This window comes from Anomalospiza imberbis, chromosome 4 (assembly GCF_031753505.1).
Source record: "Anomalospiza imberbis isolate Cuckoo-Finch-1a 21T00152 chromosome 4, ASM3175350v1, whole genome shotgun sequence".
NCBI lineage: Eukaryota > Metazoa > Chordata > Aves > Passeriformes > Viduidae > Anomalospiza > Anomalospiza imberbis.
The window spans coordinates 60,585,047-60,612,101 of record NC_089684.1 but is presented as its reverse complement, the minus strand read 5'-3'; the positions used below and the strand labels follow the sequence as shown (position 1 = coordinate 60,612,101).

The 27,055-nt window shown below is 40.0% G+C and overlaps 1 protein-coding gene and 1 long non-coding RNA gene across 3 annotated transcripts in view; one reads left to right on the top strand and one right to left on the bottom strand.

Annotated features, from left to right (window-relative positions):
• The window catches only part of PPARGC1A (PPARG coactivator 1 alpha), a 368,975-nt gene that overhangs the window by 88,775 nt on the left and 253,145 nt on the right, over positions 1-27,055 (top strand). The gene's annotated exons all lie outside the window — the stretch shown is intronic.
• Positions 1,819-5,225, bottom strand: LOC137473465 (uncharacterized). Its single transcript, XR_010998823.1, has 2 exons — positions 4,648-5,225; positions 1,819-3,176 (listed from the first exon to the last, which is right to left on the bottom strand). It is a non-coding gene; the product is annotated as an uncharacterized lncRNA (long non-coding RNA).

The following is a 27,055-nucleotide window of genomic DNA, read 5'->3' as shown; positions in this document are numbered from 1 at the left end:
AAAAAAAAAGCATGTTGACAGGCAGCTGAACTACATTTCTATCAGCAATGTAATGTCTCCGCTCCCAATCTGCCTTGCTCCTCTATAGGTAGCACTTCACCATCAGTTTCCATTGACTCTCTCATTAAATCCCTTGCTGCATCCCTTGTCTTTCTCTAAAGTGTAGGGATCCAAAAGGCAGACCTGCAGTGGAGGTCAGGCACCAGTGATCAGATGCTTCTTGGTCCTATTTTTGGTTACTTATGCACTCTTCAGGTAGTTCTACAGGTGCATAGCCAGTAAGAATAGCTTACGCGATCTGCTGGTGAAAGAAGGATCACTGGCTGATGTAAAATCTCTAATTTTCAGGAGCTTCTGTCGTAAACCTATCTCTTCTGATCCTCTTAATTGTACAGTTTGTTAAGGCATAGCTAAAGAGTGGTGTTTTTAAAGCAGAAGTTACTTTTTGCCCTTCTTCCCTGCCCCCTAGTGAAAAAATAAAGTCAAACCCAGAAACATTCTGCTTTCAGAACCCATATTAGGAAAAAAAAACCAAAACAAAACAAAACTGAGATATATTGCAGTTTGATTGCACAGAGCAACTTTCAGGATTACCTTTTAATTTTGACTTACTCTACAGTGTATGAGTACGTCTTTCTGTATATGTAGCAGTGTGCAGTATTACACTGGTAAATGTATAACTATGAAGAACACTTTACCAGGTTACAGTATAATGCTGTTAACTTTTTCTGATGAAGTATTTGCAGCACTTAAAATAAGCGGCATGTTTATTATGAAATTTTAATTGAAGCCCAACACTAGAAGGCTTTGTTAAGACAGAAGCAGGAGTATTTTCTGTAGTAAATTAGTGGTATGAAATGAAAAAGATTTTGTAGAACAGGGCAGTTCAGTAACACTCTGGTGTCAGCTTAATGCAAAAGGCTGATTCCATAATGGTCAGATGGTATCAGGCTATTTAAGCATTCAAAGCTGACTTGCATTTTGGTATTACAATATATCATTGGTGCTTTGGCAATCGATTTCTTCTCCTTGAGAGCAACAACCATTGGTTAATATGAATATACCAGCATGTTTGTTTTAAAAGATATAAATATACAGATTCAAAAAAAGAGTAAAAGTGGACTTGGATCCTTATAGAAAACGTTCGTCATTCTGAGAGAAGACAGCATTGGTTCTTCTTTAGGGAAAAAATAATTAGTTTTTTTTAGTCAAATTGGATTTGCTCATTTGTATATCTGTTCTAAAACTCTTGACCTGAGCTGTGCAGTCTTGACATTCAGAACAGTCTACAGTATTAATGAAGGAAAATCTTGAAAAATGTTCAAACAATAGAAGTGCATGAATTAAATTTACTGTGAAGAGTTTAAGAGATGCATTTTATGTCTGTAAATGTATTGATTACTCATATATTAAGTGTTGTTAAAACTTCACAAGGCAGTACCATTCATTGAGCAGAACTTATAATTTTGGTTTTGTCTTGAACCTATATTTGAGAAACAAAGGGTATGTCATGTAGCAATTGGTTTATTTTCTAGCCAGATAAGCTTGGTCTTGTGAGATACTTAGCACCTACCCATCCCATTGGTCTTGTAGGTGACAAACATGTTTCATGGAATTACTAGCAATTGAAAGGATGTGCTGTGCTCTTGCAGTTACTTATACTGAAGTCAATAGGATCTTCTGAGTGCTCAGTACTTTATGAAATCAGGTCACATCTTTAGGTTTCTATATTGGGATTTTCAAAAGGACGTTGGCTCCATGACTTTGTCGGGTCAGAGCCTGAATCTGTTACTCTTTTCTCAGCAGCTTGGAGGATACTTTCATTTTTTTTTTTCATTATTTGCTTTCCTCAGTTTCTGGTGAGATCAGCCAATGGCAGTCAAACCATCACAAGACAAAAGATGTAAGATCCATCTACCCCTTGTACAGCTGTGCTTCTCAGTTCTGTTATTTCCTGGCTCTTTCATTTCACTTTTCATATTTGTCCATGTACAGCAATCTTACTTGTCACTGCATGTTCATAAAACACTCAATGCACCACTTAAATTGCTCTCTATCATGATCTAATTCTCAAATACTAAAAATAATAGTTCTTGAGCCTGTTTTTAGGTATGATGTTATATAAACAGCAGTGCTGCTAATATAGTGGGTAAAGATTAATTTAAATCTTTTCCTTACCATACATTGCTACTGCTTCTGAAACATTGGGTCATTTTTGCTCTAGGTGACTGCTTAGAATTCCATCTGAATACCAGAATAAAAGCTAAATAACATAAATGAACGCATTTTCCTTGCTATCAGGATGCAAAATTCCACAAGTAAGAGTCAACTCTTGAAGATAAACCCATGCCCCAGTACTGTCATAGCTGTGAAATACGAATTATCTGTGTGTGTGTGTGCAGGTCAGATATCTGTGCATGCACATCTGCTATTTGCATGCCTAAGTTAGGCTAGCCCAATTGCACATGCCTGACTTGAAAAATCTGCCCTGTAGTTATTAGAAGATGTCATACATTTTTCTGGCATGTTATGCAACGCAGGGGGATGAACTCTTCTCCCCCATTCAAGACACAAGCACAGACACACACTCTCCAGAGGTTTGTGTCCACTGAGGAGGAGTGCTCTATTTTCTTTGTAGGTGTTTTCCATTTGGAGCAGGTGTGACAAATCAGGTATGTTTTGGCTCCCTTTACCACAGATGCAAGAAGCAGATGGCTTTGGTTGGTGCTTGCTGAACATATGGAGCGAACACACTGCTTACCAAGCTAGAACCTCAGCTGCAGTAGCCAGTGCTTTCTGCTTGCCATTTAGCTGTGAATGCTTATTATATATTAAGCATATTGCATCCTTTCTCCATGCTCCATGTGTTGTTTAATGCCCTTTTCCCTTTGGCTCTTTCCTCTTCTAACACTCTTTGCTGCAGTCTCCTTTATTTTGTTCCTCAACTAAATGGATGCTTATTTTTTGACTGTAGGGATTGTGTGCTGCCATGTTGCTAACAAAAAGGAACGCGACTCAAGTTTCCATTAATGTTTGCTTCTAAGGCTAAAGGATGGAATAAAACTCTAAGATATAAAAAGGATAACAAGTATACCTGCTAATATTTGGAACTTGGACCCAGGTGTACCAGAGTACAGTGAACAGCATCAAAATCTTCCTCTTTAAAACTCATCAGCCTTTGGGGGAAAAGTAAAAGGTGTGAAAACATTCATAAAGCCAGTAAAATAGAACTACACGATTTAAGCTGTGAACTCAAACTTATTGACTAAATTATTTTGTAAGTTCACACCTAAAAATCTAAAGATCTGGTAGGATTTTGAGGCAATCAGTTCGCTTCGGTGGGAGTTCCTTGGCTCTCAGCACCACTTAGTAGAAATGGGTCTGATTGATTGGAGTCTGAACTATGAGTATTGGTGCTTGAGGCACCCATTGAGGAAAAACCTGGACTCTGTTATTACCAGGTATTTCTCTGCTGAAATGATGCTGTGATTGGTATGTTGGGCAAGATGTTCTCCTGAGGTTCCTGCCTTTCTTAAATCCTTAATTATTTGAAAGAATTGAGAGAGTGGCCTCAGGCCATGGTGTAGAACTTCATGGGATGCATTTGGTCCTTGGGCCATATTTTCCCATTTGTTTTTACTTAAAAGAAAACCCCCCATAAATCTGGCTGTTAATCAATGTCTTAAAATCAAATGACAAAAAGTTGGCAAGGAAATTGTAAGGCAGTGAAGATTTTGAGCCCTAATCTCTTCCAGCAGCAATAAATACAGGAGCATTTCCTGTGGGAAGGGTTGATGAAGGTACAGGAACTGAAGTCATCGTGGGCTGCCTTTGTGGGTTCAGAGCTGCATCCCTTCAACTCGTATGCCAGTGTTTGCTCCTGGGAGGGCTGTACACCTGTACACCTTTATCTCCCTGACTGTTAGAGTGGCCCCATGTACTGTGCACATATGCTGGAGACCTGGTTTATAATTAAGAGCAGCTGGCCATGCTGCTGTCCAAAATAATTTCCCCTAGTGAAGGATCAGTGAAGAAAAATGCAGAGAGATTTTAGCCTTTTGCTGAAAGAAAAAAGAGGAGCCTTCATGCTGTGCATGGCCGGGGGAAGTTTATTGCTTGCCTGAAGGACCAAGAGCTGAGGATCTTCCATTTTATGAGTCCCTCCTGTGCTGTACCCTTGGTGAAAAAAAAGAAGTTAAAACTGCCTAAAGACAGCTTATGGGGATTCCCCATATAATTATTCAGTGTGTTCCTGGGGACTGCTTCTGCCCTGGTAGATTTCAGAAATGCAAAGAGCAAAAATATGGTAAAGAAACACAAACAACAAAAGGCTGCCCACACCCTCCACTTTTAGCCCCATTTCCCCAGATTTGTTTGGCACTTCTCTAGGATGTCAAGTAACTTAATAACCTAAGCATTATTTTTATAAAGCTGATCACAAAAGATTTTACATCAAGCCTGTTACGGCTAAGTGGACTCAAATGGAGTTTATTTTTTATTTTTAATAAGTATAAGGGAAGTTAATCTCATATTACAGGTTTTTTTTTCCCTCAGATATATATTTTTAAGTAAATAAAGCACATAAAATATTGAGATATCTAGAAACATTTTTGGGTAGTCCAATTAGGACTTCTGCTGCAACCTCACCTCACTGAGAGATGGGAGTGCAAAGCCCATCCTTGTCAGTGCTCTGCCATTTTCCTGGCTGTATTTAGACAAACTTTTTTTTTTTTTTTTCTTGCTGTCTCTGAAGCAGTACAGAAGATGTGGGAGGAGGATGGGGCTGTCAGAGACCAACTCTTCTCGGGGAAGAGTCGTCTGGGGTAATGAATTAGAGAAAAGCAGTGCCGGTGGCTGTTGTGCTTCTTTGCACCCTTGCCCGTGCCTCCGTTGTATGATGGCTGTGATCCTGGAGACCAGGCTCTTTGGCCTCCTGTTTCTTTTCTTAGCTAAAACAAAACCTGCCACAGGGTATGTGAGCACAGGAGCAGCAGAGGGGAGCTCCTTCTGCCATTGGGGCTGGCTGCTGTGCGGCTTCAAGGAGGCAGCAACACAGGCCTGCCAATCCTGTGGCCTTTAGGGGCTGGTGGAGGGATGTGAGGGAACATCATAGGAGGGCAAGTACTTGACAAGCCTCTGACCTCCTGAAGGAAGATAACAGTAAGCTAGTTTTTAAGAGAAACTTCAGGAACATATTCATCGGGAGTAGGATGTAGCATCTCTCTAATCAGTAGTTCTGTGAAGTGTTTCTGATAAGGAACTGCAGGTTTTTGGTGAAAAGTGAAGAGGAATTATCTAATTGTCACTCTGTGACTTGTCTTGGACAGCAGCCTTTCATCTTCTTTTAAGAGTTTTTACTCAGAATAAATACTATTGCAAGAGGTGTAGTTGTTAAACTCAACCAGGCATATCCTGTGCCCTCTAACACAGTGACACCATCAAGGGTAGCAGAGTTGGCCAGTTTCTGTCTTTATGTCCTGGATTTCCAAATAGGTGAATTTCACCTACTCTGTGACTGGGTGCACCTAAGCACACAGAAGGGTGCACCTAAGCACACTTATTCACAGTGTGAATAAGGTAATGACATTTTCATAGTAGCCTCAGTACAACCTTCAATCTAGAGTGAATTGCATCTCTAAATTAAGAATTTAACTACTCAAGAGGGTTAAATCAACATATATATAGTTTCTTCTACATATATATGTATATATATATTTATTTTTTCTTATGGTGTGTGCTACTGATGCCCCCTGGCAATCACCAGAGCATGATGGTCAGTGTCTGCCTCTGGTCTGCTCAATGCCAGGTGGAGACTGAAAGCCTGGATTGCAGCACAGCTCAAGTGAAGCAACAAGGTTATGCATTTGTTGTAATATGATTTATGCAGGCCTCCACAGTGGGTATTAGGTTGACTAAGAATGGATGTTGTCTTTTTCTGGGCATTCAGCTCTGCCATATAAATATGCTATTCAGGTCTACTAAGTTTTTATAAACTACTGTTTCTGCCAGAATAGCTAACAGGGCTTATCCAGCAATGACACTTCAATAGCAAAATGTTTTGTGAATGATTTTAGCCTATTTGTTTTCTTTCCTGCTGTGTTCCTAAATATTTTTACAAAACTATATTTGAGAGAGGTATTCACTTGGAAGGTCTTAGAAAAGGCAAATTAAGAGGTAAATTTTTTATTCACCGACACAGTCTATTTTCATTAAGTTGAAAGTTATGATGCATGTATGACTGTGTTTATAATAAAATGGCATGTTTAGAAATACTGCTATAAAGCTCAATTCTTCAATTCAGTTAAAAGAAGGAGCTGTTAAAGGTGGCTGATGAGGAGGCAGCAGTTTGTCCACCAGTTACATGCTGCTGTACTGTGGAACTAATAGCATTAGTACAAGAAGCATTTTCAGCTTGCACATCTAATGTAAAATACTAGATTTGGTAATAATTGAATTCTGAAACAAACAGTCCAATTACTAAGGCACTGTAGCTTTTGTTCATGTGATGGGCAGGCAATGGTTCTTGCTTGTACCTGTCCCTACTGATTATTATTATGCATGTTTAAAGTTCCTCTTTATTTTTTCCATTTTCATAAAAACTGCATTATGATGTGACATATCTTTTCCAGATATTTTGCTTGAATAAATAAGTAGAATATTAAATTCAGCTAGGGTATTAGATTATAAATTAGTTCTGTAACAGCCATCATAATGTTATTTAGATTTCCAGTTTACACAGACCTTGTAGCAACTCCCAAGAGCTATGCTACAGAATTAGGGGAAGATGTGAGTTGATGTAGGAAAATTGGTTTTGGTAATATGCTGATGTCAGTAGAGTTTTTCTGTGTGGAAAGATATTTAAATTAACGTTTTAACTTACTCCATTGTACAAACTAAAGATTGTTAATGATTTCAAATTACTGATGAGTTGGTGTTTGGACTATGCAAACATGACCATAAATGTATTTTCCCTAGTAGGGCAATATTTATATTTTGAGTTTGTGTGTGGGGTTTATTTTTTACAAACAGAGTAACATATTTTAATCTTCCCTGTAACATAACCATTTTACTTATGTCAGGAGAATGAAAACATTTAAGAGCTTTTTCAATAAAAAAAACATGCTGGCTAACAGGTAGAGAGCTCTCTGTATCAAGGAAGAAAGCACAGACTTACGTTGCTGGTCTTGAATAATTGTATCATGAGTAGCAAGCACAGTGACACCATATTGGTGAGAGAGGTGTGAAAACATGCACATTTATAAATACATTTATTAGGCAGATGGATTGTAATGGTAACCTGAAGAGAGAGCTTCTAAGTAAAAAGATTTATAGGTGCTTACATCGGTATTCTTTAAATATGGGATTCTGTACCCATTGTGATGTTTTATGCATTCAGCGAAAGAGTGAAGGTGAAAAATAACTATGAAAGGAAGTAGATGTCCTCCTGAACCATTTTCTGAGATGATGGACAGCATTATTGGTGGGGGTCTTAATTAAAATCAAACCAAACAAAACCCAACCTGTTTGCTTTGAATAATGATGAGTACTGGAGTAAGGGAACAGACTATCTTCTTCTCCAGAGAAAATTGGCAGATGGAGAAAATGTATGTGCAGGTATCAGCAAGATTTCCTTGAAACCCCCTCTGCTGCCTGTCACTGAGGTGCTGTTTCATGAGGGTTTTGGTAATATGCTGATGGCAAATCAGTACTCAGGGCTGAAGGTTGTGTTTGTGCTGATTCTCTCTTCTCTTCTTCCTCCTCCCAATGCCTGTTAAACAGCCCAAAAAGAAGTTCATGATAAGTGGGATGTTATTCTGAAAACCTCTTCCCTACATATGTTTGAACAGCAGATTATAATAGCCACATCTTTGTTTCATGCAAAATACTGTCTTCCCCAGCAAGAGAAGTTGGTCATGGAGCTGTGTGTCTTTTGTCCTTAGCTGTAGCTGTGTATGTACATCCCATGGCCTTGCATGCCAGCTCACTGCATTCCCAAACTGGGTATGTGGTGCCAGACAACAAAACCAATCTAAATTGGAAGTAATTCTGGTGTGAAAAACCTTAAGGATTTTTGAAGAAGGAATGAGAGCATACTCAGGCTTGACATTTTACTATACAAATCCTTAACATTTCATCTGCCCACTGCCCAGAAATGTGGATGTCTTGTTGTTGTCGTCTTCTACAGGTATTCCAATCTGTGAAGGCCTTTTCCTGCAGCTCTCATCTTCCCTTTTGATGTCAGTCTTCCTTCCCCGAGAAGCAATTCCCCTCCCACTGGCGGACCACCATGTTTTTATAGATAGTTGTAAAAGCTTAGTTTCTACTTGCATATGGTACCTGTGGTCTGTCTTTGCTTTGGTACCTGCTGAAATTCACTCTATGCATGTAAACAAATAGTGTGGTTAATGGATGCTGACAGCTACATGACCCTTAATGACTGGGCTGCTTATTTAAGGTTCTTAAATCTGGATTCGGGAGCCACAAATACACATTTTGGGTTTGTTTTGTTGTTGTTGTTGTTTTGGGTTTTTTGTTTGTTTGATTTTTTATTGTCAGGAGTATATTTTAATGCTGCACATCAGTTGATAGTGTCTAGTGTTTCTGTGCAAATTCATGAGTCTGGGCATGCTTTTATATGCAAAACATGTCTGGAGCCCATATTTCTAGCTGCATGATGGACATGTGATGTACATCCACTATTTGGAATGTGATTTGTCATCTAAATGTAACTGGTGTTAGAATCTGAATGCCTCGTTACTGTGAAACATTTTGCTGCTTTTAAAACAACTTGAACAAAGAGAGCCCTTCATACTGCACTGTGATGTGTGTCTTTATTGAAAAAGCTCCTCTCCATTGCCGAGGCACTGAAGCATTTGCATTAAGTGATACAGGAGATGCCATAGCAATTTCACGAGAATTACCCTTTGCAATGAATGTTAGATTATACATCTAAGTAAAATCCCTTGCAAGTGACCAGAAGATAAATTGGAGCAGAGCTGTACCTTGGTACAATTAAATTATATACCTTCTTTTAAAGATTGTTTTTAATTGATTTGGTGGATACTCTTTACTTAGTTAATAATGAACGTCGTACCTGTGGCTATATGATCACTCATGTGAGTTAGATTTACAGCACTAAGAAACTCCCTTTATGAAAGAAAACCATTTCATAAAGGGACTGTCTCCTCTCACTGCTCAGTTGCTGATAATGCATCTAGACTGTTTTCTGGTTAGTTCTCTAGTCTTATACTAGGCTTGAAGATGTTCTTTCTTGCAGCAACTTTCATATCTCAAATGCCTCCTTTCCATAAGGGCTTCTACAGCACTGCAAAAATGAAGCTAGGAAGGAGATGAGCATTAGAGAAAGGAGAAGAGGACAAAGATACAGGATACAAAAATATGAAGGAAGGAGTTGAAAGACTGGAAATTTTTGCCAGGACAGAAGTTCCTCCTATTTTCCTTCTGACAAAGCTTGTATCTAAGCAGTCCTTAAAACTCTCATTGTGGGTGATAGGTATTGCAGATCTTTGGTACCTATCAGTCCTGAAGTTTGAAGGTTGTGCTAGGTATTAATTTAACTTTGGCCCAACTTCGATATGTTCCTTTCCAATTTGCAGTTGCTACCATTTTACCAAACATACACCTGAAGTCTAAGGTAAGAGTTTTCAAGGGCCTGTCTCTGAAGTTAACCTTGTATTTCTAAATGTTGTGATGATCAACAGAGAGAAAGAGGTCTTTCCTTAGCAAGGGACACATATACCATGGAACAGGAGAAAAAGAGGTACAGAACTGCTATAATAAAGAGAGGGTCTGAGGTGGATACACATCAGTGCTCACCTAAGTGCTTCCTACAGGAAGAGGATAAGACAGGTCCACAAGAAGCCAGCTGCAGCCTGAGGTTGATATTCCACAGCTGCGTTCAAGTAGTTTTTTTGCACAAAAGTCCTGAGAGGTCACAGTGGCAAAAAGATGTCTTTGAGGATGCTGTTGCTACTAATCATGATGACTGATTCTGGTTACAAGTTTCTGAGCTGTAAGGGTTATGACACATTCTGCAGATTGGACAAGAAAAGGATTCCTCTTTGTTTGGGAAGATATTCTTGAAGGTTTGCTCTTCATAGCCCTGCATGGATAGCTGTATGCATGAATATTGCCTCAAATCTCTATTTGGGCTCAATCAGGACATGTTTCACTTCTTCATTCCCCTTTGGATTTTGAAAATAGTCTTTGAGTTACACTAATTTTTTTTTGGATAATGATATCAACCTCTAAAAGGAAAATCTAAATGAAAAAAAAAATTGACCTAACAGTTAGCTAATGTTTGCATAATTTTAATTATCACATATTCAAATTATTTCTAATTCATTTCAATATACAAATCACTATTTTATATATGGCTTGTTGTTAATGTTTACTACTATAATTACTAATTTGCAATATAAGGCAGCAATTTTATAGTTATTCAGTATTGTATAATTATTATGTCAAATAGGAGATGGCAATTAGCACTGAAATATATTAGAAATGAATGTACTAAAATAAGTCCAAGTATATTTGACATGTACTTGTCATGTAATGCATGGACTGCATTTTCCTCCTCTTTTCCCCCTAACCATGCTTTTAGACAATGTGTTTGAGATCCCACAGGATTTAATCCTCTAGAAATTCCTATTTCATCATCCCATTGACCGATAGGTCAGAGCTAGAACTAATGAGCAAAATCCAGAGTCTTCTGTAGCCAACTCTTGTGTGAGATTTTAGAGTTTAGGTGCCTTGTTCTGCTTTAGCATTTCAGAAAGTCTCTTCTTTAGTGACTGCTTAAAAATGAGACGGTTTAAGTTCTGCTGCCCATAGCTCAAATTCTTTTAAAAGAGATGTTCAGAGAGCGTTTTGAGCTGTACAGCTGGCAGTGCCTTAGCAGAAAGGTGCCAAAGGAGCCATGGGCCTGCAGCTGGCATCACCCCTTGTTGTGCAGAGCTGAGCTGCCGGGGAGTTGCCCCTTTGTGATGGCAGAAAGAGCCAGGGTGAAGAGGGTACCAAAGCTGTGTACAGCGATCCCCATCATGACTCATACATTCCTCTGAGACCACCCAAAGCAGAAACTACTATGCATTGCATCTTGCATCTTAAAAATATATTGGTACTGTTGTGTTAAAACTTGACTAGAAGGTGGAGTTTGGGTCCTCATCTGGAAGTAGGGAATCAGAGTGGTATCTCCTGTCCCCTGGGAATGAACCCAAGTGCAGGGTCTACTAACTCTTATTTTGTGAAGCTGGGCTGCCCTGCTGTCAAGTGTGAGAGCTGGGAGCCAGGAGAAAGTAGGCATCTGAGGAATTGTGGCACTTGGGATGGGATGGGAGAGACTTGACCTGGAGTGCATTTGGGAGGCCCTCACTCCACTGACAGGCCCAGTGCAATGTAAAAGGTGGGAACAAATAAACATATTAACAGATAAAAAATGATATCCCTAAATTATCCATTGAATCCTTAAAGAGAGGGAAACACCTCATTCACAGAGAATTTAAATTAGCAGTATCACTTAAACAAACTTTCTTTGTGGCAAAATAGTTCTCTGTGACAATTTCTTTTTTTGCCAGGGATTTAAAATCTGGGCAGCGATAAGCCCTGCTAAACAAAATTCATGGCTGTACATCTTAATAAAGCAAAGAAGAGTGCACAGCGTGTCAAACAAATTCACCTCCGTAGTGTAAGTGTAAGGCTGCTGTAATGGCACACGGCAGCAGGAGATCCAGATAGGACCCTCGATGTGTTAGCAGAGCGTATTGACTTATATCAGTCCTTTTGCCTGGTTTAAAATTGATCCCCTTAGAAAAGTTAAATATCACCTATGTTTGTAGATTGCTAGACAGCTATTAAGATAATGCTTTTATAAATACAGATGGTGCCCTTATCAAAATTACATGGCAGTAAATAGATGCCAGTAGAAATAATATGACACTTTGATTAGCTAATAAAATGAAGCACAAATAGAATGGGGATGCTAAGTTGCTCTGACAGTTTTCATACTGTCTTATTTATTGCTCATTTAGCTTTGATAAGTTTCTATTACAGTTTTGGCTTCTTAAGCAATTCCTTTGAACTTTTAATTTTTAAACAGTAATCTGCATTTTATTGACTTGGGTGAAAAATTCTCATTGTCAATAAGCTCTTCATCATGATAGTAAATGTTATCATTCTTTTTAAAGTAAATTCATAGGCCAAATTGCATAATGGAAGTTGTGGATATAAAAGTAGCAAAGAGTGCCAATTAATGTTACATGAAAATAATTGATTATTGCTGAAAGTTTGGCAAGCAATATTGGTTCATTGATTGGTAGCTTTTTATGTCATAGTGAAAGACTTGTATCAGGACATTGGATGACAACAGGAAAATTGTACAGGAGGGCTTTTATGCTTTGGAAACAGGCTTACACTGTAGTCTAAGTACTTAAGGCAAGATACTCTGTTCAAAACTGGTGTAACTTCATCAGCTTCAGTGGGATTGAGTCATGGCATGTTCCCTTTTAAATCTGCTGATCTTAGATGTGAGGAAAATACTGCCTGTCACTTCAGTCATATTGGAAAAACGTGTTCATTGATGCACGGCTTGGGATGGTTAATGGCAGTGATAATCAAGAAGCAGACAGCAGCTGAGAAGAGTGCATATGGTATGTGGATCATTAACATGATCTTACCAGCATAATGCTGACCAATATTTCTGCCTTTTTGGTACTTAACAAAACTTGACTTAGTGACTCAAAGGCAGAAAATGATTATAACCTGCCACAGTTTTAAAATCTTTCTAGAAACTTTTGGTTGGCTTCACTTTCTTGGAGAGAACAAAGCTCAGTTTTGTTCTTTTCTTGCAACCTGTCACTAATATTAACCCTGTGGTGTAGCAGTGCTCCTAGTAAATGTGTTGAGCTCGATATCCTCTTCCACTTCTGCAGAGAAAAAAAGGTCCCTGTCCCTGGGTTCCTAAGCACAGTGTGTTCCTCTGCACCTTGTGAAGCAGCAGGGCTGTAGTTGAACATGACACCCAGTTCTCCTTGGTCTTGCTCAATAATTACTGCTGCGATGGTGTCACTCTGCCAGTAACCAGCAGTTTGACATAACCTTCAGGGAACCAACTGTCACCCAGATGGAAAATGGAAACAAACTTCCCAGCTGTCACATTCTTCTGGAGCCACACTGAGCATCCCAGTTCAGATTTCTATAGCCCAGCTATAGCTCCACTTGCCCACAGGCACAACAGCATTGTCTTCCTGTCTTTGTAGGCTCTGCCTGCCGCCAGGGCTGGGCTTGGGTGACATAAATTTATTTTCTCAAATTTAGACAATTGGTGTGGGGAGGATGCACAACTTGTGTAAAGACTGTTGACTGCATGGGAAGTTTCCAGCTGTTGCACAGTCACCAGAAAGTGTTGGTGGAAAAGGCAAAGGCATCGATTTCTCTCAGGCTCCCTGCCATCAAGATTCCTTGTGAAAGGGTTGATTTGGGACAATGAAGGCATTTTAACCCTTGATTAATCCTATAGATTTAGCCCACATATTGCAAATAGCTAATTGTTAGAGAGCAGGTGGGACACATACTTAGTTGCCAGATGGAAAAAATCCTTTTAGGTGTCCAAGTCCCAACTGTGTGGGCTTAATGAAATAATCTTGTTGTTTCTGCTTTCACTTTTTGGTGTAAAAATTTAAAAACTTATTTTCCAAACAAATAAATTTAATAAATCTCAAACCATAACAACCCCCCCTTCAGATTTCACATCTTTATGGCTGTATTGTCAACTTGATGCATGAGGTTTTAGCTCTGCAAATCCCTTTAACGCAAGTGGGAGTTGTACAGCTAAAGATTTATACATTGACTTTAAAATAATATTGCTTCATCTCTCTTTTACTCTTTTTTTGCCTTTTTTTCCCCCCCTACTGATTCCCTCTCCAGATTTCCCCCCTTGCTCTTTAATGAAAACAACAGTCTAATTCTCTGTCTCTCTTTCTGTAGTGAGAAGCAGGCTTGATGGTCCCTTCCCACTTACTGAACAGGCATAAGAGCAAGGGATCAAGGGATTGATATGTGAAGGTAGTGATAATATGTGAGCATTAAGATTGTAGCGAAAATCCTTTATCTCATCTGTGATTTCCACCAAAAAAAAAAAAAAAGTGTGAAACATTCAATACTGCAGAGCCCCATCCCAGTGAAAAAATAACTTTTTTATTTTTAAACATTTTTTTTTTTTAGGATGAATGTATCAGCCTTTCTGGCTAAAATTTCCTTTACTGCTTATAAGTAATGTGGTTGACACAAACAGATGTACACAAATCTAACATTTCAAGGAAGATCATGCCATATCCTATCTGTATGACAGGGCAGAATTTGAACAGTCTTGTGCTAGCCTGTGGGCATAATGCAAATTCCCTGGGCTGGAGAGACTTGGTTTTGCTTCAGAATTTCAATTGGTTGTCACCTCGTTCTTAAAAAATGGTCTCACTCAACACAGCTGTGTTATAGTGGTTTCCTTCCTTGTATCAGGAGGGGACAATTGACCTAAGCACTGAGTCCTTTGGGACTGTGAACAATAAAACCCACTTGTCCTCAGTTTATACTAGAAAGTGAATTCTCTCAGTCCTCCTTTGTCCTGAGAATTTTCATTGCTTCCTAGTATACAACTTGGGAACTCTTTATTGTCTAAGTAGGAGGATATGTGGCTGGGTGTCCTCTTTTTTAATCCGGGGGAAGAGGCAGGAATTGTCGCCTTTCTGGGTAGGGGTGATAATCCTACAGAGCCCAATCCCTGTCAAAGCAAGAGTGCAACCCAGGTGGAATTCAGAATACTGTAAGGAAGGCATTTTGCCAAAATGTTTGTCTACAGAATGGCAGAGATTAAAGGCCTTCTAGCTCTGATTGGATTACCATGGACCAGAAGCACTTTAATCTCTACCACTGTGGCTTTGGGGGAAGCCAGTGATTGAGACATGTGGCGGGACCATGCTGAAGAATTGGATGACTGCACTTAGCTCCTTAATCTTCTAGTCCTGTGGCTGTTGTAGAAAAATATTTAACTGTTGCAGCAGAGAAATAGGTAGTGAGCAGTTATTTTACTTTTTACTATGTGAAGAAAATAAAAATTGCATATTCTCCCCTCCAGAGTTGTGGAAACAGCCTGTGTGCGATAGCCTGACTCAGAGCAGCCTGAGCCCCTGCTCAAAACACAGTATTGGGTAAGCTGGTGGTTGAAATTAACATAAGCACATAATAGCCACTACTGCAAATCAAAGGTCTCTGGGACCTAGTACCATGTCTCAGACCAGCAACAGATGCCAGTGGAGGGGTATTAAGACAGAGTATATTTAAAGTGACTTTTTTACCAAAGGCTAACAATAGTCAGTATTTTCTGGACAGTTCTTGAATAATTTATGTTTAAATGCTCTGTTTTGTGCATGATAGAGGCTGCAGACAGAGCTATTCAAAAACAATTGCACTTTGGAGAAAGGAGGAACAGACAAGCATGAAATACTAACCCCCAGTTTTGGATTATATGCAGGTCAATAAAGAGATAGGAATTATCAGCAAATAATAAATGGGAATGTGAGCAATTTCTCTTGCTCAAGTCATGATCAAGAAAGGATACATTTAGTAAAGAACATGTGTCATGGTTTGACACTGGCGCGATGCCAGCGCCTCCATGAAAATGTACCTTTTTAAATAATTGCTGTGAGATGTGATCAGGAACAGAGCAGAGCAGGCCCAAACTTAGTAACAAAGGAGAGAACTTTATTAAACTACTACTACTATAAAAACTACAAACACTAAATCCTGGATGAAGACTTTCCAAAACACCCCTCCTCCTCCCACCTAATTTCTAAACAAGCTCAACAGTGAGACACCACCCAGGATCCTGATCAAGTTGCTACCCTTCAGATATTCAAATACTCAATCTTTCAAGGGAGACAGGAGTCTCTCCTGTGCCACAGACTCCCCAGGAAACACAATTGCCACCCTTGTGTTTCCATGTCACACATGGCAACCGCCCGGAGAAAATCTGCCATGGTGACACTCTCCTTTCCATGTCACAGTGCTCTCACCACCGTGCATGGACAGACTGCTCATAGGGCTCCTTTGAGGATGCTTTGCCATGGACCAAAAGAGACAACAGTTCAGTTTCTCATTTTGGGACTACAGTCCCCCCCATTTTCCCCTGGGGCTGAGGGTTCAAGAACAGAGGTCTTCTTCTCCTCTTCTTCCTTGAAGATAGAGGGCTTCTCCACACCTTCTCCAACTCTCCTCTGTTCTCTCTACTCCTCTGCTAGTAATCACTGAAACAGGTCTCTTGGCACACCAACGCACCCCCCTAAGTGCATCTTCTGTTAGGAGAATTTGGTTCTGTCTATGGCTAACAAGAAAAGTCCAGCCACAAGCCACTCCATCATCTCCTTCCAACTCAAGAATTTCCTCTTGCATCATCTCGGATCCCAGATTGTCTCTCTTCTACTTCAAATCAAGGAGGAGTAATATTTTACAAAGCCTTCATTTCTCAGGAAAGGGTTAAAAGCTCAGACTCCCTGGACGGCTGAAATCTCTGCCCAGCAGCTGATTCCCAAGGCCAAGGCTGGGCGCCTTCCCCCCCCTCTCCTTCTCCTCCGCGCCGGCAAAGTTACAGGTGCCGTCCGGACTCTCTATCTATTCCCTCTGGGGGGGGGGGGGAATGACAAAGACATCTCCGCTTCTCTCCACCCTTCCGTCCACAGGAGCTGGCTCGGTTCCAGTCCTTCTACCCCTCAGCTCACCTCGACCAGGCCTCATGGCTTCCCCTCCCCCACCCAGCCCCATGGCTGGGCAGGGGAGATCTGCACAGCACCCTGACCGGAACCAAAAAGAGAGCGAGCTCTTGGGAGTTCTTGCTTTTAACCCCCTGTGTTCTCAGAGGCGTATCCCTGTCTTCAGTGGTCACTTCAGGTGCCAATATCTAAACTTGACCACTGATTGGTTTGACTCAACTTCCTGAAAAAATCACTTCCATGTCAAACCACGACACTAAGATATGGGCGAGGTGGTGAAAATTGTCGTAAGAAGTGTGACCAGTGGGATACAGGATGCTGTGGGACCTTAGGGGTGTTCTGAAGTATGTAAGGGTCCCCAACACAATTTCAGCTTTTTGTGCCTAAATTATTCTGGTGTTTTTACATCAGGCTACTCCCAGTTTCCTAAGAAAGAAGCTGGGGGTTGCTGTGAGACTGAGGAAATCGCTAAAACTTGCCTCTAAGGTTGGGTATTTATTTGGAGCCAATGGCTTCACATAAAGAACCCTTCTCGCTGGCAGTTTCTTGGACTTCAGCAGGAGCAAAAGCCTTACCTTTTGCCCAGCTTGAGCTGGGCTAGAGAAGAAGCAGTGGCACTCAGCCATTTTGGGAATGAAAATAAAACCTCTACAAGGCTCAAACAGGCAGGAAAGTCATGTGGCTATTGTCTTTGGTGGGGCTTAGGCCACCATAAAATCACAACTCCCAAAACCAGAAGTTGTCTTAATTCCCATTATCATTCAGCATTAGATGTCTGGTCCTTCAGTGAAGTGGCTGCACATTCAGCCTTTGAAAAAATATGGGCAGCTTCAATTGGAAATGTGTCTAATGCTATGTAGACATCTTTAATTTTTAAATGATTCTTCAGACTAGGAGAGTAAAGCTGTGTAATCCATATGTTTTATATGCTATTGTGCCAGCCTTTCATGGTGAGAAGCTAAATATTTTTGTCATTTTAGCTAGTTTATATGTGCTGCTCTTTGCTGCCTGAGTGAAATGTCTGATGCATCCCACCCCGATGTCCACATTTGGATGGAGGATGCAGTGAAATGAACCCTACAAGCCAAACACTGTGTTCCTTTCCATTCTTTTATTAGCTTTTACTTGGCAAATTCTAGTGGCTTTTGTGTAGAGAACATAACATTGCAAAAACAGTGGATGTTTATGGAAGGCAAAGCATAACTTAATAAATACAGCATAGATGTTATGAGAATGGATGCTCTTTCGCTAAGTACAGGAGCTACATATGGTGCTGATAGCAAATGCCATATGTTCATAGAAGAGGCTACATTTGCACAGTGCCTTTTTCTCAGACCTGCTAATCTGTGAAAAATAACAATTCTGTTTAGTATTGCTGGTGTTGGCCTCTTGGTTTTGTCCTTCAACTTCTGTGAAATATATGCAGTCAGAATGAATCTGGACACATGGGTCTGCACTCACTCCTCTTCAAGGACACTTAATCCCAACAGTACCCATCTGAAATGCCCCTTACTCTAATCATGGTGCTACAAAATTAGATTGTCCTTTATATTGTGGTTCCTGACACTCCAAATCCTGGGTGCCTAGCTCCCCGGTGACACAGCTGCCAAAGGAAAGTACTCATCCATCAGCAGTGTCACCTATGGCCTGCTGGCAGTGATGCTGTCACAGCAGACATATGCTTCAGTCTGGGCTCTCAGTCAGGGAAAAGATTTGGATCCAGGTGTCCCACATTTCTGTTGCCATTACCATCAGTGTATGGCATAACAGAGCTACTGACAACATCTCCTCTGCTGGATAGTCCTGTGTGGAGCTGCTTCTGCTGTTGTGCTCAGAGGAGAGGAGTAGGTACCTGTGCTCAGCAGAAGGTTCTGGGCTGTAGATGGAGGTAGCCACCTGGTGCCTTGTTTCAGGGAGTTCTGGAAGGGGATAAGGCTTTGAGTATACTTAGCAGTAAACTTTCCTCTTTGGTTATGAGGATATGAGTTTTCTGAGGTTTCTCACACTTCAGTGCTCTTTTGAGATTGACACCTATATGCCTTTGGGATCAATGTATCTACCCCTGTATTTCAGGTTCCCTTTTGAGACCAATTTTCTAGAAATGTTTTCCTTGCAAAGCCCAGTTGTAGGTGCCCAGCCTTTTATGGGATCCAACCTGCATCTTAAATGTGCTTAGTTGGAGAGCTGATGAGGTAGCAGCCATGCCTCGAATTAATGCTGCTTTCAGGAATATCCCTGGCTTTTTAAGCTAAAGATGCTTGGATTAACTAGATCTCTCTCAGAATGTACTAGTCATAAATGAATGATGCACAGCCCATGGTAGTTCTTGGTGTTTTAAAAATTATTATTTTTATTTGTTCATTGAAGAAAAGCATCTGGGAACCATTGTGTAAATAATTTAGTTGAGCAAGCTTTTTAACAATAGGCAATAGAGAGTTAATTCTCGGTGTTGTCAGCTACTTTCAGTTTTAAACATGTTTCAGACTTAGAAGACAGCCATACAGAAAAGAATGTTATGTTAATGTGACAGCAATCACAGACACTGCTATTGAAAACTCACTGTTGCTCTCCGCTCCAAAATTAACATCATAACCTTATGTCAGTGACTCACTATTATCCTAATACCTGGTTTTGGATTCTGTCCAGTCCCATTAGATATCCCTGTGTTGATTGCTCTGTTACTGGTGAATGTTAATTGCCTCCAAATCTCAGTGGAGTTCAAAAGCTTAGGGAAAAATGTACTGACTGGTAGAGCTGCTAGTTTTATTAACAGGCAAGTAAATAATAAATCTGTTCAGAGATATGAGTGAAGTGGCCGAGACGTGAGATAAAACCAGCTGATCTTACATCTTCCTTTGCATGTCTGTCATATGTTATTAATTACATAACAGAGTAAGCAATTCCAACTTTGAACATTGAAATTATATCAGTAGTGCCTGTCCACAGCCAGTGTACCTTAAGAGGCAGTCAGGCTCCATATCGTTCCCATCAGGATTCTCATCTCCTGGACATTAAATCATGCCCCTTAATACATTTTTATATGCTTTTTAGAGTTATTTGGACAATTTAATGGAAATTATGATGTCAAAACAGGGTTATAACAAGGCTTGTCACATGTCATTTAGTATTTTTTCCTCTTCCTGGTAATGTATATTAATTTTGATTTTTTTTTATATAGAGAAACTGCCTTTCTGCTTTGTTTTGAAGGAGAACGGAGATCTTGATTACTTCTTTTTTTCTGTTTCTTTTAATCATAGAGTTTTAAGTAAGATCCTTGCATGCTTCCCCTTTTTGACACCAGAAACCTCTAGATGGAAAATCCCCAGTGTAATCCCATTGTGAGTATGCTTCTTGTAGCATATTTTCTAGTTTAGGTACCTCTTCTGCTAGTTTTTAGTTTGTAAAAATGTTGGTAGCACTTAGAGAGTGAAAATAAGTCATGTGAAGAATATACTGTAATCACATGCTGCGGAATAATTGCATATTTTATATCAATGGTTTTCAGTTGGTTGATAATATTTAATCTCCTAGCAGAGATCTGTAATGACTCATTTTAGACACTGACCATCTAACTTCATTTCAGAAATGAAATATTTCCTAATCCAGTAATTTCTGTCTATCCCATTATGATATGGAGATAAATAAAAGCACCTCCAGGCACCCAGTGCTAGATTGCTTAACAAAAAAACGTCAGCAGGTGAATTGCTTGCTGAATTCTAGGCTGAAGTCAAATGATAGCTGAACATGTTTTGGCTATATGAAATCTGTATTAGGGTAGGAAAAGTGAAGTTGCTATTTTTGTAATTTTAAATGATTGTAAGGCTTTTATAATGACAAGCATACCCACCTGATAGGCAGAGTGTGTCCAGATTAACATGAGTTTTTTAAGCAGTGTAAATGTGAATCAGCCGGTGGTCAAAAGTTGAAAAGAAGTCAAGAATTTCAATCTGAAGCTCACTCCAGAACAAAGGAGGTGAGACAGAGAAGCAGGATAATGAATAGTATTGTTTTTTGTGGAAATTAACTTGACAAGCAAGTAGTGTTTATTATTACAATATAGAGCGTTTGAATCTTACCCATGTTTTCACCAGGAGTACTAAAAAATACATGTAGCAACTGAGCACAGGGCCAAACACAGTGTGTTTGGAAGGTCTCTAAGTGACTGAAATAAGCTGGTGTAGCCACACTGAAGCGCATGACTAGCTGCCAGGATTTCACAGCTTCTGAGCATTAAAAGCGTCCCATTCATTTCCATGGTAAAAATGTTGGTTGCAATCTTCTCTAGCTGGTCAGTATCCCTCATTCTGAAGATACACTTCTCCTATGAAGCCCTATTTCACTGCATCCCTCTACTTCTGTTCACATTCATGAAGAATTTCAGGAAAATGAAGGACTCTACATTTTATATCTTGTAAACAATTATGCATTTAATTTTTTGTTTTTAGAGTTCATGGTAACATAGACTGTATGCTAAGGCCTGAAAAAGGAGATTGAGTATAAAATTATGTACTCTTTGTTTTACCAAGTCAGTATGTTGTTTTGTATGTATATAAATGTGTTCATGTTTATTATAAGATCATACTTCTGTAGCCCTGAAGTATGTGCATGTTCCTGATGTCAGAAGACATTTTTCTGTAAGTAGAACAAAGTGGGGCTGTGTATATTTACTGTAGGTTCTGTGTTACAGATCTAGGTCCCATTTTCCTTCCTGGATTCAAGCAGCCCTAACATCTCTGTCTTTCCATGCGCCCTGCTACTAAAAGGTTCCTGGCTGAAATTAATTTCCCATTTCTGCCATGTCAGTGCTGGCCACAGGAGAAAGCAGCAGGTAGGGTAACAAGGAGGTACTGTTCATCTCTGCCTGCATTCCTTTTCCATCTCAGTGCTAGGTGTGAGCTCAAGTCAGGGACTATCAGGAAAAGCCTGCCCCAGGCTAAAAGGGAGGATGATGGCATGTGCTGCTTGCCAGCCATTAGGGCATGGAGATGATGCCTTGAACAAAATTCCGTTTTGTTCAGTAGGAGTTTTTGTTTGATGCTTAGAAATTGTTTACTCTCTTCTGACTGCAGACACTGAATTCAAGCACTCTGCAGTGCAGTGGACACTTGACTGGGTGCAAAAAATGAAACAAAACCTTAGGTGTGTAGTTTGGTAGGGGTCAAATTGAACTTAGATGTAAACATCACCACCTTTCAGTTGCATAAATTATTAGAGTGTATGCTAGAGTTTAATTTGGCCTGGTGACTCTGCTAAGATAAAATTCTTTGTGTGCCTGTGAATTTTGGTATCAAGAGTGGGGATCACTGTTTCTGGAGAGTGATTAAGAGAAATAAGCCAAAAATAGAAACAATCCCATAGCTTAGGAAAAAATCCTGTAGAATCATAAAAAATAATCAGCTGTTGGAAAGAATGACTTCTGTGCTCCTAATTTGCAGAAATCCCAGCAGTTGCTATTGTGCCCAACCACTCACTAATACAATAAAATATAATTACATCATTAAATACAATATAGGATTTCCATAATAGGGAACTTTATTTCCTTGTCACAATACGGGAGTTGCTGTGGTTGAAGCGCACAGTTTGGCACTGTAACTATTATTAGATAAAAATGTATCATGTCCTAGTCAGGATTCTCCTGCAGGGGCACTTCCCAGTCTGGGTGAAAATGGTTTGCTGCAGAGAGTGGAACCTTTGTAGGAGTTTGCCTAAAATGCACCTTTTGGATGAGGAGGCATCTTACAACCATGTTTTGCATTGCTAAAACAAAGCTTCTTTCACCCACCCACTGCTGTTTGTTTGGATAGATACCATCTGTCTTTTGCTAAGCTCAGAACTTGCTAGAAGCTGAAATTCAAGCTAATGAGTAGCTTTCAGGGGTGGAAATTTTATTAGAACCTGATTTCCCATTGCTGATGACAGCAGAAACTTGACTAATTAGTACTACAGAGACTGACACTTAAACTTAGATACAACAGTCTCTGTTCAGGTGAGTACTATCTATGTGAGAGAGTGGCAGTAATCCTAGTTTTATTGCCATATTTCCATTTGGACAGTCATTTGTGTGAAATTCTGCATTATACAAGCCTGGTTTGTTAGCTGCAAACAGTAGCAGATACAGTAGAAAACCAGCTGGATCCAGTGCTGGGCAATGTTGTCATGAAAGATAATCATGGAGGTGAAGTCCTTGAAGCTTCTAGAACCAATCTGCAGGGCAGATTGGTGACAAGTAATGGCATTGGTGACAAGTAATGTTGTTTCTGATTTTGCTCTCAATTTATCTTTCAATCCTTTTGTTCCACTCAATCTTCTGCTCTTGTGTCTTTCCACTCTGATGGGCTTGCCTTCATTTATTGCACTTCATCAGTGGCATAGACCTCATCTCATTAAAATCAATGGCAGATCTATTACTGACCTTAGTGATGCAGGAAAAATCCCAAGTCTTGCTTATCCTAATCAATCAGATCATCATCATTAATTTAATGATCTGAAAAGCCATCAAAACACAGCATACTTTTTAGTTTACCTGCTGACACACAGTGTGCACAGTTCCAAGCCTTCAAGCAAAAGCTTGTGTTCTGAGTTTCTCCCTAGCCCAGCAGTTGCCTTGCTTTTATTTTAGCTTTTCTGAAAGTCAGGGTTTGAAGAACTGTAGACTTTGAGATTGGCATCTTCTGTTTGTAGGCTACAGAATCTACTGACTTTTGAGTAATCTGTGTAGATGTGCATGTAGAGTACTTTCACAGTCATAATCTTGAATAGCTCAAATTTAATTATGATGAGAGATCCTGTATTTCATTTATATGTAAAATTAGAAGAAAATATGCAGAAGCTAATCCTATTCAGAGACTGGCTCCAAATATTTCTGAGCTAAAATGTTTGTAACATAGAAGTCTTATTAAAATTCCTATTTCTACACATTTTAGTAGTAATTTGGTTTAAAAATTGCAAGACTGTAGTTTCATTTGACTGAGAGAAGAATTATGAGACTATAGATAGACTAACTGCAGCTTTAACAATGCTAAAATCCATTATAAATCAGAAAAGGAGGGAAAAGTACACATGCCATAATAATTTATTTGACAGTGCTATTGAATATACATACAGCTCACAGAATATGTGTTTCTAGTACACTAAAAATAAGAAGTCTAAGCATAGGAACATTATTTTTAATATGAGGATGCAGTGCTAAAGAGGAGAGAAGGTTTTGTAATGATAATCAGGCTGCTGAGCACCATGGTACACTGGCTCCTGTTTATGCAGACTCCTGCATCAGCTGAAGAAAAAAAAAAGGTAGAAAAGAAAAGAAGGCAATGCAATTTGCATGTCTGTATATTTTCCATTTTCCCCCTCATCTTCTTATTAGAGAGATCCCTCTAAATTGTTTACTGTTGCTTTCCAAAGTCTAGTGTCAGAAATGTCAAGCCTTAGGATAGATTAGAAAATGTGTGGTGGCTTGGCTGTGTCCTGCTGGTATGGTTTGGTAGGGATGTGGAGTGAGAGATTGCCTGATTGCCTCCTGTCATATGTGAAGAGTGAAAATATAGCTATTATCTTGGCCTGTGAATTCCTCAAAGGTCACTTAAATCTGAGTGGTCACTATTGCGATGTATTTTGGGAAGAAAATTTTGCACCAGGACTTAGATGTGCAGCAGTGATAGTCTGTAGAGGTAAAGCTAAATGTATTTCATGTATGGGAGCATGAGCTGGGCATTTTGGATGTATTTATGAAGTGGATTCACAAAATTTATTTGAGCTTTCCTTTTGGCTGTCAGTGATAGGATATGTCTACCAATAATATGCTTCTTGATGTAGTTCTTATGTCTACCAATAATATCCTTCTTGTCATAGTTCTTTTTTTCAGGCAAAATGCTGGTTCTTAATCTTTGCAGTATTGCAGTTATGGATAAGGCTATGATGGCTTTTTTGCTGAATGAGTCACAAAGTCTGAACAATGTATGGGCATAGCTGACTTCTTTGTTTGTATTTAAAAACTCAGTTTAATAGGAGCTATAATAAGTATCAAGCAAAAGATAATTGTGCTCATAGTTCAGTTACAATTGGTTGTCCTGAAGGACTGCACTTTGTAGTACTGGTCTGTGCTCTAACTGCTCAGAAATGTACTATTGTGTGTTACTGCTTAATTGGTGAACTGTAATTGCCTATATTGAGAGCTGATCTTAAAAGTTAATCTATGCTAGAGTCAGGAAGATTAATTGGGGCAATCACCATCCCATAGATTTCTAGTAAAGTGACACCTCCTTAAAATGGTTTGCTGTGAGTGCATTGCAATCCGAAATGGAAGGCGGACAATGCAAGCCTTCCACATATGCTCTCTCTTGTCCAAAAGCTTGTCTGTAACTCAGCATACCTTCAGCACATGCTTTCTGGCCACAAGATTTTAGAGAGATTTTGACTGAGAAATTGCACACAAGACTTTTCTAGGCAAAATCTGTGATCACATTGGTGGGAGCTAAAGCTTCTGTCCCTTTCAGATTTGCTGTAACCATGTGTTTTGATTTGAGAGAAGTTCTGTTCGCTGGTTTACAGCGTGCAGGACTGAGACCCAGCCATGCTTCTATCTAGCTGTGTGCCTGGAGTATCCTTGTGGTGAACTGCTGACCACCTGTGGCCTGCTGGCCAGGCAGTGCCTGCCAGTTTGAGTTGACAAGCATTGCCCTTAAAATACCTCTTCCTGTGTTTGGTCAAGTACCTTTTGATGCCCTGGAGTTGGCTGTATAGATTTCTCCAGATGCCTCATGGCTGGCCTGCATAAGCTGAGTAGTGCAAGTGATGTGGGCAGCAGTGCACCCTCATCTCACACTGTGCTGTGGCCAGTGCTGTCCACACCGCTGGAGTAGATGGTCACAGTTAAAACTTGGGTGTAAAACAGAATTTCTGAAGATGCACTGAAAATTTTACATAAGGACCCCTTAACATGATTTAAAATCCTACTATGTGTACTATCCTACTATGTGTTTCCACTGTGGCAGCTGAACCATGGAGAGGTAAAGCTAAAGGATATTGGATCACGTGGCATTGAGATTATATGGACTCAGTGTACTGTAGAGAAATGCCACATTCCAAAAGGCCCTGAAATTAGTAGTCTCCATGTCACACAACACCACAGTCTCTGTTCACGTGATGCAAGTCCTTTTTATGTGATCTATCCTGAAGTAAGAGAGCCACTTCTTTATTCATGAGGATTGCAATGCCATTGCAGCACAGGGGGGAACATCATTTGATCACCTGGGTGTGCATTCACTACCTGCTCCTGAATAGAGTAAACCTTTACCTAAGTGAGCTGACCATGGGAAGCTGACTAGAAGCAGCCTCTTGTGCTGGCTTGGGGACTGCTTAACATGTAATGTGATCCACCTGCTGAACTTTATAAATTTTCTATTTCTAACTTTCAGTTGCTTTTTATTCTTTAGGAGAATCCTGGCCTCATTCCAGAGCTGACAAGATGTAACTGAATATCAGGAAGTGAGGTGCAGTCTGGACCTAGCTTTGGAAAGCTGGGGATGTGGAGAGGGCTGGCTCAGCATTACTGAGTGTTACTGAACATTACTGAGTTCCTGGTGCTGGGTTTTAGTGCACAAGACCCATTGTCAGACCTCTTGTCAGGGAATCACTTCACCTCCACTGCTCATCCACAGGAATTTCTGCTTGTCAAAGGAATTCAGCAAAGGATAAGGGCAAAATCTGTGTTGATAAAATGCTACAGGTTTCTGGCACTGTCATCTCTTGAAGGTTTGGTTCTTGCTCTCCTTGAAGTGTGAGAGCACATGGGAGTTAGGTTTGGAGGAAAATTTGCGTGTAGGTCTGTGCTGGTAGTGCCTGGAAGGACCACTGTTTGCCATCTGCTTTGATCCATAACACAAACATACTACATGAGCTCATCAGAATCAATTCATCGTTGTGCTAAAGCCTCTTTCTTAAGGAAAATATTGGATACTGAAACTGCCCATGACAGGCAGTGTACCAGAGCCTGGGGTAATCACTCCAGCAGCTAAGTATCCATAAACTTATGCCAGGTGCATCCTCAGGTTCTCCATCAGCCAGTGGAGCCAAGGGAAGGGGCAACCCAGAGGGAGGGAGAGGAAACCACTGACTTCTGTGAATAAACCAGTAAGTGAGCAAAAGGAAAGAAGAATGATGAAGTCTTTGCAACACATTGAAGGCATGTAAAAGTAATGGGAGATTTTCCTGCACAGTTGTTTTAGTGTTTACTAAGCAGCCAGCACTGCTCCAAGTGTTGGTGCACTTCATTCATCTCT